Source organism: Triticum urartu, chromosome 7A (assembly GCF_056163025.1).
Source record: "Triticum urartu cultivar PI428250 chromosome 7A, HENAU_Tu73, whole genome shotgun sequence".
NCBI classification, from domain to species: domain Eukaryota; kingdom Viridiplantae; phylum Streptophyta; class Magnoliopsida; order Poales; family Poaceae; genus Triticum; species Triticum urartu.
The window spans coordinates 143,496,817-143,508,113 of NC_141879.1; the positions used below are offsets into that span (position 1 = coordinate 143,496,817).

The 11,297-nt window shown below is 42.7% G+C and overlaps 1 pseudogene; it reads left to right on the top strand.

Annotated features, from left to right (window-relative positions):
• Positions 1-506: 506 nt before the first annotated feature.
• On the top strand, positions 507-1,535 carry LOC147958629 (uncharacterized; annotated as a pseudogene).
• The last annotated feature ends 9,762 nt before the right edge of the window (positions 1,536-11,297 follow it).

Below are 11,297 nucleotides of genomic sequence, written 5' to 3' on the forward strand. Positions count from 1 at the left end.
CCCCCCCCCCCCGTCGCCCTCTGCCGCCGTTTTGCCACTGGGGAGCAAACTGCTTCCCACCGCCGCTTCCCCCATTGCACAGCCGCCCGCGACCAAGAAGCTGCCTCGCCGCCCCTGCCACATCCGACCGGCACGCTCGTCGGACGCCGTCACACTCGTCGGACGTCGGCAGGGCAGCTAGCTGGTCTGTGGGCGCCGCGACTCCCCTCGACGGCCGTCTCCTTCATCCCGCAAGTTGTTCGACAGTTTGCCAAGGTACGAAATGGACTCCGCCGACGAGTTCTTTTTCCACAATTTCCTTTGCGACTCCGATGATTCGTCGTCCGACGAGGAGGAGGAGATATTGGCTGCCGTGTTGGTCCATTCGGTTGCTCCGTGGCTCCATTCCGGGCCACCTTCCGGCGTTGAATCGCAACCGAGAGTGCGGGCATTTCCTTCTTTGGAAGGATTACTTTGATGCAACAAACCCGTTGTTCCAACATCATAAATTCCGCCGCCGGTTCCGTATGAGTAGGCATGTTTTCAACCGTATTAGAGAGGGGGTGGTCGGCTATGATGACTACTTTGAGTGCAAAGAGGATGCCTTCGGCAAGATTGGTTTCTCCTCTTATCAGAAATGCACTGCCGCCATCCGAATGCTTGCATATGGAGTGCCCGGTGGTCTCAATGACGAGTACGTCCGTATGAGTGAGTCTACATGCCTAGAGTCCCTGTATAAGTTCTGCAAGGCTGTTATTATCGTGTTTGGCCCTGAGTACTTGAGAGAGCCGACAGCTGAAGATACAGGCCGTTTGTTGGCGATGAATGCCAGCAGGGGCTTCCTGGGGATGCTTGGCAGCATAGACTGCATGCACTGGGAGTGGAAGAATTGCCCTTCTACTTGGCAAGGGCAGTATAAGGGACATGTTAGGGCTTGCACTGTCATACTAGAGGCCGTGGCGTCTCAAGATCTCTGGATCTGGCACTCTTTCTTTGGCATGGCTGGATCACACAATGATATCAACGTGCTTCAGCGCTCGCCGGTGTTTGCTAGGCTTGCCGAAGGCAACAACCCACCGATGAACTTTACCGTCAACGGCCACAACTACGACAAAGGGTACTATCTGGGTGACGGTATCTATCCTCAGTGGACCACTATTGTCAAAACAATACTCAACCCTGTCGGAGAGAAAAGGAAAAGATTTGCCCAAGAGCAAGAGAGTGCTAGAAAGGATGTCGAGCGTCCCTTTGGTGTTTTGCAATCTCGATGGGGGATCGTTCGATATCCTGCTAATACTTGAAGCACGCAGAAACTGTGGGAGGTGATGACTGCTTGTATGATCATGCACAATATGATCGTAGAAGACGAGCGTCCGGAACGTCTGTACGATCAAGGTTTTCAGTTTCAGGGTGAGAATGTTGTGCCTGAGCATGGAATAGCGGCAACATTTGAACAGCTCACTCAATTTCATGAAGACATGCGTGATTGGAAAACTCACGTGCAACTGCAAAATGATTTGGTTGAGCATATGTGGGCTCATGTTGGCAACCAATAGATGTATCTTTTTTTATTCGTTTGCAAAACTATGTGAAACATTTTTATTTTTATTTGGCTTGTAAAACTATACTATTTATTTGGGCGGCCAGACTAAACATTGTCATTTGATAATATGTTGAATGCAAATCAATGTACAATTGGGTGGCCAGCCGGCCACGCCGGAACATATGAGTCGGCGCGTTGGGCGCACTGCCGACTCAAATGCAAAACTGAGCGGATACCGAGTGGACGGATGATCCAAACGGACAAAAGGCGGACAAATGCGCCGTCTATTTAGGTCAGCTCGTTAGAGTTGCTCTTAGTATACTAACAATGAAGGAATTTGAGAGCCTATGCCATGTTGGGGCGTTCGGTGGCCGATAGAACTCTTCGATTTGGGCCTGCTGTTCGTCGTCATTGCCATGGAAAATTGCACTTCAAGACTTAGGAGGAGCCGCAGAGTCAACCGGGAGAAGCGTCGGAGCTGCCTGCTAGGTCGGAGGCAGAGCTGAGCTGCGGCGGGTGGCGGCACTCGGTGAGCAGCACGGCGGCGCTCAGCCGGAGGCGCCACAGCTGTGGCGAGTGGAGGCGTGCCGGAGCTGGGCGGCCAGCCCGGCGACCGGCGGTGCCAGGTGAGGGGTTAGGCAGGCGACGGCCGTGGCAGGAATTGTGGTTCCGACTGGGAAAAATGGCATGAGCGGGTCGTGCAAAGGATTAGGTTCTTTAGTTAGGACAAGGTAGATTACACTATCAGAACAGAATTCTATTTTTGAACGGATTCTTGGGTTGGTTGGAATGGTAATCATGCGCTCCCATCGACAGCGAGGTGTCGGGTTCGAAACAGTGCAATTGAAATCAGGGGTATTCCTGTCATCTACCTTCGGTCAATGTCCGTTGACCTGACGATTGAAAAATAGTCTTTTTGAGATTGTGTCTAACGGAACAATGACATTTTTTAATAGTGAAATTTTTTAGTGAAAAAACTGAGTAGTGTTATATAATCGATGGCAAAATTGATAAAAACTTAATTAATTGTAAAATATTCCTAATTAATATGATAACATTTTATTATTAATTTAACATCTTTGGAAATATTTCTCACCTATATATCAATTCCCAGTATTACCCAGTAAACCCCAAAACTCTTCCTGTAACTCCGAAATGCTATCAGTTTCTCTCGAAACTATTTATAATATTCTTGAAACTATTTCGTGAATATATTCTCATAACTCTTACTCTACTAATACTCAACAAATCATGATTCCCTTAATCTTGTGGCCCTATAGGTTCAGTAAAACATAGATATGAACGAAACTCCTTTTGTTCAATGGCCAATAGCAAAACCGTGGACATCCATATTGATCTCTATGAATACACAAATCATATTTGAATGAACCGTTGGTTATCATGTGTTATTCCCTTTGCTTCGCGATACTTTACAAAATCCGAGTTGAGATGTATCGGTATCCTCTTTAGTCATTCCCATGCTCACTATACCGGTCTCCTCGTTACCGATTTTGTTTGTCTTTCTGATTGACATGTTCCGGCATCCATGTGACCTAGTCACCGTGTTATATATGACGTTTGAGCAACCCCAAAGTCCATCGTACGGTAAGAAATGACTTAGATATCTCATGGTTTAAGAAACTAAAGCATATGTTAAGTCTGTGTTATATTGATTGACTTGTGATGATAGTATCTCAAAGTATAACAAACAAGTAGGGTCAGTTCAATACGATCATTCTTATAAAGTCATACTCCTAAAATTGTTTTGCAATTAACGTTACAATTAATAATATCCCAAGATCTGAAAAAACATGATGACAAACAACAGTTGAGCTAGTCCTAGAAGCCAGACTAGGAATCAGGTTATACTTGTTATCATTCCACACATGTTTATGATTTTTTTTCACCGAATCGCACATTTCAGGATCATAGCAGTTCTAGTATAGAATATAAACTCTTAACTATAAATGTGAAAATAAAAAATACAACATTATTGTCTTTAGGGCATATTTCCAACATGGATAGGCACGAAGACCGAGCAAAAGAGGCATGGGCCGCGTTCACGGCTGGCGCGCTGCTCCAATGTCGGCTGTATTGACCGACCGCGTTCGCTTTGGGACGGTATGAATGCAGCGGGGGAGTGGAGGTGTGGTTGGGCAGGAGACAATTTTGGGTGGGACCGTGTTGTCGGACGCGTGCATGAAGGAGGTCCAGATGCCCGCAAACCTCTCCCTGATTTGCGTCCGAATTATGGAAAAACTATGTTCGGGCAGCTCGGTCCTGATTTTTGCGAGTCATATAAGGATCTGTGTTAGAGAGATGCCCTGACTAGTGATTGAAGACTTTTGCTTACTCCAGAGTTAGTTGAGCAGTACGCAAACTTGCTGACTAAGTTGCATGTACACTCTCGACATGTAACTTGCCGCATGATCCTGACTCAGTTGCGTGTTCACTCTAAATCCATAATTGAGTCAGAGTAAGGAGTTACTCGTTGAGGCTGAACATAAAAATTGGGTCAGGCTAGTTGCATATCGACAATTCATATCGGCCTCGGCCCAAAATTCTGAATCCAGCACCGGAGCTAGGAAAGATTAATTAGTAGACTTGGTCAAGGTCAACCATGGGTCTTCGTAATGTTGTTTTTGCAAAATCACGTACTGCCTATCTGTTTCTCCAGATCATCCGAATCGCACTTTCTGTCGAAAAGTGCGATCTGAACAATGTATGATTCCTTCCTCGCAAAATGGAGATCAACGTCTATATACGGTCATTGGTCAAGCGAGACTATTCAGCGTCGAATGCAAACACCGGAATTACCAGGAAAACTTTCAGCGCCCTTCCATAACTCGCCGACCATTTAGGTTATTGATGCCCTTGTTCAGATACCGCAATCACAACAAGTGTTAAGTAATCCATCTTTACCAGTACAGCGACTAAAGCGCACATCATTAGATGCCACAGCGCATAATGGTCTCTGACGAGAGAAGATTAGATGCCATAACTTCTGCGCACCTCGACCCGTTTTGTAGAGCCCATGTTTGGTATAGATACCTCATACCTGAACTAATCATGATTAAATTAAGAGATCCGTCGTTACCTTCCCATGGGAGTGTAAACTTTTTGTTAGGCGGTTCATCTGGCCTTAGCTTATCCGGAATGCAAAACGAGTTACTGCCCCACTCACTTGAACTCTTGGAGCTTCGATACTGCCGAAAGCGCACTGACCTTTTTAGGTACTGCATTTGTTCGGTCGTCCATTATGTTCTAACCATCTGTTGCTCTGAACCCCCGTATATATAAGCTCATCCATCATTCTTGGAGCAAGTAACCACTTCGGAACATTTCCTGTACTAGCTAACAGTCCATATACAATATATGCATACGGAGGCATATGCCACCGGCGGCAACAGCGACGGCCCCGGTAGCAAGAAGAAACATCCGCGACGCCAGCACCACCGCCGAGGTGATGTTCTGAGGCGCATTTTGCGCGCCTTTTGCTGCTGGAACGCTTCGGGGAGCGAGTGAGCCACCGTATGAACTAGTTGTATTTTAATTATCAGCACATGATGTAAGAGCAAGAACCTCTCAACCAAAATAAGACTGCCCTATGTAATACCCTATGATTTTGTACTCAAGAGCTTGTACTAGTTGTTTCCTGATGTTTACCCTATGTTAAAACCTCGAAGGTATATTATTTGTGTGACTTGTGTTTACTATTGATGCAATACAATTTTCTCGTGTGGTATGTGACGGCATCTATTTTGATGGATCCTTTTGGAGTATAAAACAAACCACAGCATATTCGTGTGTAATCCTTTTTATATTGCTTTAATTTGATGGATCTATTTTGTTCATTCGGTTTAAAGTATTTTGGTGTGGACGCTGGGTTTATTCAAAGGGCGCTACTCTGCGCCGGCGCACCGGCGGAACGATTCGGCCGGTCCATCTAGGACCGTAGGATTCCTAGATTGCTAGCCATCGGATATGCCTCCCCCGCTTTGTCCTTCTTTAGCGAGCGCCACACATCAGCGACAGGAGGCTCCGGTGCTATCGACCCCATGTCATAATCCCCCGTGAGGCGATCGAGTCCGAAGCACCGCCGCACGCCGGGCTCGCCGACGTTCGCCGCCGCTCGCCGCCCTCACGCAATCTCCTCCTCCTGCTCGAAAAAAAAATGATCCATGGAGGCACGAATCCTCGCCGGCTCCAGCATGAAAAATCCTCATGCGCGCCACCAGATGCAGCTCCCGCCTCATCGATGATTGCAACTCCGTCGTCATCCCCTGCTTGCAGCTCAGCTCCACCGTCGTCCCCTGCCTGCAGCTCCGACGCCGTCCCCTGCTTACAGCTTATCTCCGTAATCGATGGACCGATGGAGACGACGAAGTAACTCGCAAAAAATCACTATATATGGTTCCAGCAACCAAATTTGCCGCTTGTAGCATTTCAAGTCGCTGGTTGAAGCTCATTTTGCAATGGTCAAAGTATTCAGGCCACCTGGTTCCAGCATATTTCCCCACAGGTTCCACATTGCGCCGTCAAGGTCGCACTCAATTTAATCTCTAATCACCCCTCATCATTCTAAATCATCTAACTTCCCGGATGGTCACCCATCCTCCCACTCCTCCAGCCTGAGCACGCTTAACTTTCGGGTTCTATTCTCCCTCGTTTCCAAGTCTGCACTCGTTGTTTTCCTGACAATAGTAAGATGTCAATCCTATTAACCCTCAGGAATTTAGCTTGAGCATGAAGTCACACATTTCACTGTTTGAGTTTGAAACTATTTTTCTAAAAAACAATAATTTTTTAGTAACACTAATATTTCTTGAATAAGTAGTTTGACCATTGTTTGACCAAATTTGACCAAAATTCAAAAAAACTGAAATAATTATTTAATAACACTAATATTCTTGAATAATTATTTAGTAACACTAATACTTCTTGAATAAGTAGTTTGACCAGATTTAATAAAAAATTAAAAAAACTGAAATTTGAGCATAACTTTTTTTCCTTTTGGAATTTGAGGATTCTACAAATTTGCAAACAGGCCGTAGGCGGTCTCCATCGGATGTAACTTTTCGAGTAGATGATTTTTCATATAAAAAACTTTTTAATCCGAGTTCGTATGCAAAAGTTATGCCCATTTTAGAAATTCTAGAGAGATTTTATAAATAAAGTCGAAATTCATATTTGTAAATTTTCCCAACAACTAAACCACATATCACATGCGAAACTTTTTTTTGACATTTCCATCATTTTCTTTTGTTTTTTCTAAAACTGAAAAGGCGGTCCACCGGGGGGGGAGAGTTCGAAAATGGGACCTTTAGTACCGGTTCGTGCCATGAACCGGGACTAATGCCTCAAAGCCCATTAGTCCCGGTTGGTGGCACCAACCGGGACAAAAGGTCTAACCTTTAGTCCCGGTTGGTGCCACCAACCGGGACTAATGGGCATCGCACCCTTTAGTCCCGGTTCGTGGCACGAACCGGGACTAAAGGGCCCAGGTGAACCGGGACTAATGCCTTAGCCGCACGAACCGGGATAAATGCACCCATTGGTCCCGGTTCTGGACTGAACCGGGACTAATGGGCTTACCCGGCCTGGACCAAAGCCCCCTTTTCTACTAGTGTCTGTTAGTAGCAAATGACATCTCTGGTAGTAGCAAAACTCCGATACGGTTGCAGCAACAAAAATCCATCGCCACCGTCGAGCAACGCCGCCGTGGATGGAAGTAGCAAAATTTGACTTCGGTTCCAGCAAAATCAAGCATGGTTGTAGCAAAAATAATCGATCGGAAAAAAAGGGACGTAGCATCTCATGAGAATGAATGTAGCAATCGTCAACACCCGTTGGTAACAAAAAACTGACAAAAGGTTGCATCAAGAAACACAGTCCTGGGTCTCGCATGCCATGGAGATGGGATGTAGCAAAAAATTCGACAAACACAGGCAGTAACAAAAAATCAAAACGGTTGTAGCAAAATCGTCCGCCGGTTCCAGCAAAAAACACCGTGGGAGGAGATTTTGGGCGGGGGTGGGTGGAAGCAAAAACATGAGCCGGTTCCAGTAAAATCAAAACAAGGTTGAAGCAAAAACACACGCCGGTTCCAGCATACGCATCGCATGGTTGCAACTCCGCTCATAGCCGGTTCTCAGCAAAAAAATCATCGCCGGGCATAGCACCATTGCTTCTGATGCAGCTTCGGGAGTTGCTGGTTCCAGCATTTTTGTCTACTAGTTCCAGCATTTCGCCCACCGGCCTGGAGCTCTGAAGCATCGTCAGCCTCCCTTCCAGCACTGCCTGAACATGGTTCCAGCATCGCCAAAACACGGTTCCAGCACGATGCGTGTGTCGATTCCAGCAGGCACACACTGGTTCTAGCTCTTGGTGTGGCCGTTGCAGCTTCTCCGTCGGCAGGTTTCAGCATACCGCATCTATGGTTGAAGCACCCGTTTTTCAGCTCGCCGGCATGGTCAGTTCGCGACATGGTGCTGTCGTTGTTCCAGCCCGACAGCCTGTGCTTGTGGCACCTACAAACGCACAGTGCCGGCTCCTAGTGTTGGGCGTCTGCTCGAGAGAAGTCTCGTCGCAGCACACTCATCAAGTGCATAGCCGGAAGTGGCTGCAGCAGGAAGGAGAGGGGGGCTGCAGAGATGATGGAGAAGAAAAGAGCGGCGGCTGTAGAGATACGAGGAGGAAGAAAAAGCAGTGGAGGGGACTGCTTGTGAAGGGATAAGGATGCATAGTGCGTGCGAGGTGGGGGGCAGGAAAACGTTTCGATCGCATTGTATCGTAGGCTCCGCGCGCGGCCGGCGCGCTGGATAGAAGCGTTTTCCTTATTTAAAGGCAACAAGCCCTTTGGGTATCAATGAGTGGATAGCGCAGCATATTAAAAGCTTTCTATTTCAAGAGATTCTTGCCGGGAAACTTTTGCTTGACTCCAAAGTAAGGAGGTGTTTGTTTTCAGGGACTTTTTTATGTAGGGATTAAAAAAAGTCTCTCTTATAGACTTTTTTACTAAACGGGGGAGACTTTTTAGGGACTAAATTAGGCATTTGGGACTAAATGAAGAAGACTTTCAAGGAGAGTCTTTTTGGGACTTTTCCAACAATGCCTCTCCATGCACCCATTGGCCCGCCATCCCATAGTGTTGTTTGATTGTCATTTTTCTATATACTATGGGCAATATGGTCATTTAAACCTCTAGGAAAGGACTAGAGACTTTCTAGTCTCTGAAAACAAACAGGAAGAGACTTTTTAAAGACTAGAGACTTTTTAGTTGGGACTAGAAAAAGTCCTAGAACTAAAAAACCAAACATCATCTCAATTGGGCTATTCAATATTACTCGGCAGGGAATCAACTACCGCCACCGAGTTAGATTAAGCGTGGGCGATAGCTAGCACTGCTATCCACTACGCCGAAGTCTCGCACGTAATAACTCTGAGGCGCGTGTTCTAATTGAGGCAAATGAAGCCGTTTTTTCATTGTTTTCACAGGTTCCTTTTTCTGTTTTTTTTCTTTTCGTTTTTTCATTTTATTTTTCTTCTCCATTTTTTGTTTGGTTTTCTTCTTTCTTCTTCATTTTTTGTTTTTCTTTTTGTTTTTTCTTATGTTTTTTTCCATTCTACATTTTCGTATATGTCAAAAACATTTTTTTAATAAGCAATAACATTTTCTGGTAAGCTTATTTAACATTTTAATACTTATACAACATTTTACAAATAATTTTTAATATGTTCCAAATACTCGTTCAACATTTTTTAATACTTTTTTGACATTTTTAAAATACTTGTTCAACATTTCTTACTACTTCTTCAACATTTTTCAATTTTTTTTTTACATTTTGATACTTAATCAACATTTTCAAATACTTGTTCAACATTTTCAAATACTCGTTCAACATTTTTTAATACTAATTCAACATTTTTCAAATACTTATTCAATATTTTTCAAATACTATTTCAACATTTTTTAATCCTTGTTCAACATTTCGAAATACTCATTCAACATTTTTTTAAACTTATCCATCATTTTTCAAATACTTTTTCAACATTTTTAATATTTAAAAATACTTTTTGAAATTTTTTTCACACATCATTTCAACATTTTTTAATAAATATTCAAAAAAATCAATACTTGTTCAACTTTTTAAATACTTTTTCAACATTTTTAAATACTTGTTCAACAATTTTTAATACCTATTCAACATTTTTCAAATATTTGTTGAACATATTTGTATAGAGTTTTTATTCCAATATATATATATATATATAATATTTTAAAGTATAAACAAAAAATAACCAAAAAACAAAAAAGGAATACGGAAAATGGAAAGAAAAAGAAACAGAATGGGAAGCTGGAGCTTCCCGCGCCGCTGGACCGTGCCCCATGAGCCCCCCGACGCGACAGAGGCCCCTATTTCTCGCTTCCTGCGAGAGAGAGGGAAAGCTCCCTGAAGGATAGGGCTAATTGGACCGGCCCACGCGCGAGAAAGGCCACACCATCATTTTCCTCTCTTTATAACATTTTCTGATTTGTTTTTTTGCTTGCAGAAAAAATGAGAAAAAGAATGATAACAAAACACGAACATTTTTTTAATAAGCGATAATCTTTTCTTGTATACACATTCAACATTGTCCGAAGGCATATTAACATTTTTCGAATATCTTAATACTTATACAACATTTTTCAAATACTTTTTCTACATTTTTAAAATACTTGTTCAACATTTTTTAATTCTTTTTAACATTTTTAATACTTTTTCAACATTTTTTAAATACTTGTTCAACATTTTTCAAACAATTTTTTAACATTTCAATACTTAATCAACATTTTTAAATACTTGTTCAACATTCTCAAATGCTCATTCAACATTTTTAATACTAATTCAACATTTTTCAAATACTTGTTAAATAGTTTTCAAATACTCTTTCAATATATTTTAATCCTTGTTCAAAATATTTCCAATACTCTTTCAACATTTTTTAATACTTATTCAGCATTTTTTCAAATGTTTTTCAATATTTTTAGTATTTCATCAACATTTTCAAATACTTGTTCGATTTTTTCACATGCTTATTCAACATTTTTAATACTTAGTCAATATTTTGAATACTTCTTCAACATTTTTAATTACTTGTTCAACAATTTTCATATTATTGTTCACCATTTTTTAATATCTATTCAACATTTTCCAAATATTTGTTCAACATTTTTCAAATACTTGTTCAATATTTTTTAAATACTTGTTCAACATGTTTTTGTTGCTGAAAAAATGCGTTCACTGGCCAGCCCGATACTGCTGTTGCTCGCTGCGAGAGTTACCGTCTATCTCGCTTGATGCGAGAAATAGCGTTCACATGCTCTATCTCGCTTACAGCGAGACATAGGGGCGCGCATGTAGGCCAGCTTGGTCAAGCCCACAGTATTGATCTAGAGTGTATCTCAGGTCCATGTAAGCCAGAATGGACCAATCAGAAGCAGGCGTGGAGTTGTGGAGAAGGTATCCACGGATTTTTCTTTTTCGTAAAACAGTGAACACCGTTTAGCTTGAGAATCCATAATCTTTACTCTTATAAAAGTCAAGTTGATGATGATGATGTGCCTGCCATCTTATAATATAGACCGTTCGATCTATATTTAATGGATAGAAAGCAAACTATAGAAATTTTGCAAAAAGATACCCGCAGCTCTCTCGTTCATCCTTATCTACCACAACTTCGTTGTTGAGTAATTAAAAAAGAAAGCTTCTGAAACAATTTGGCATGGTGGCCG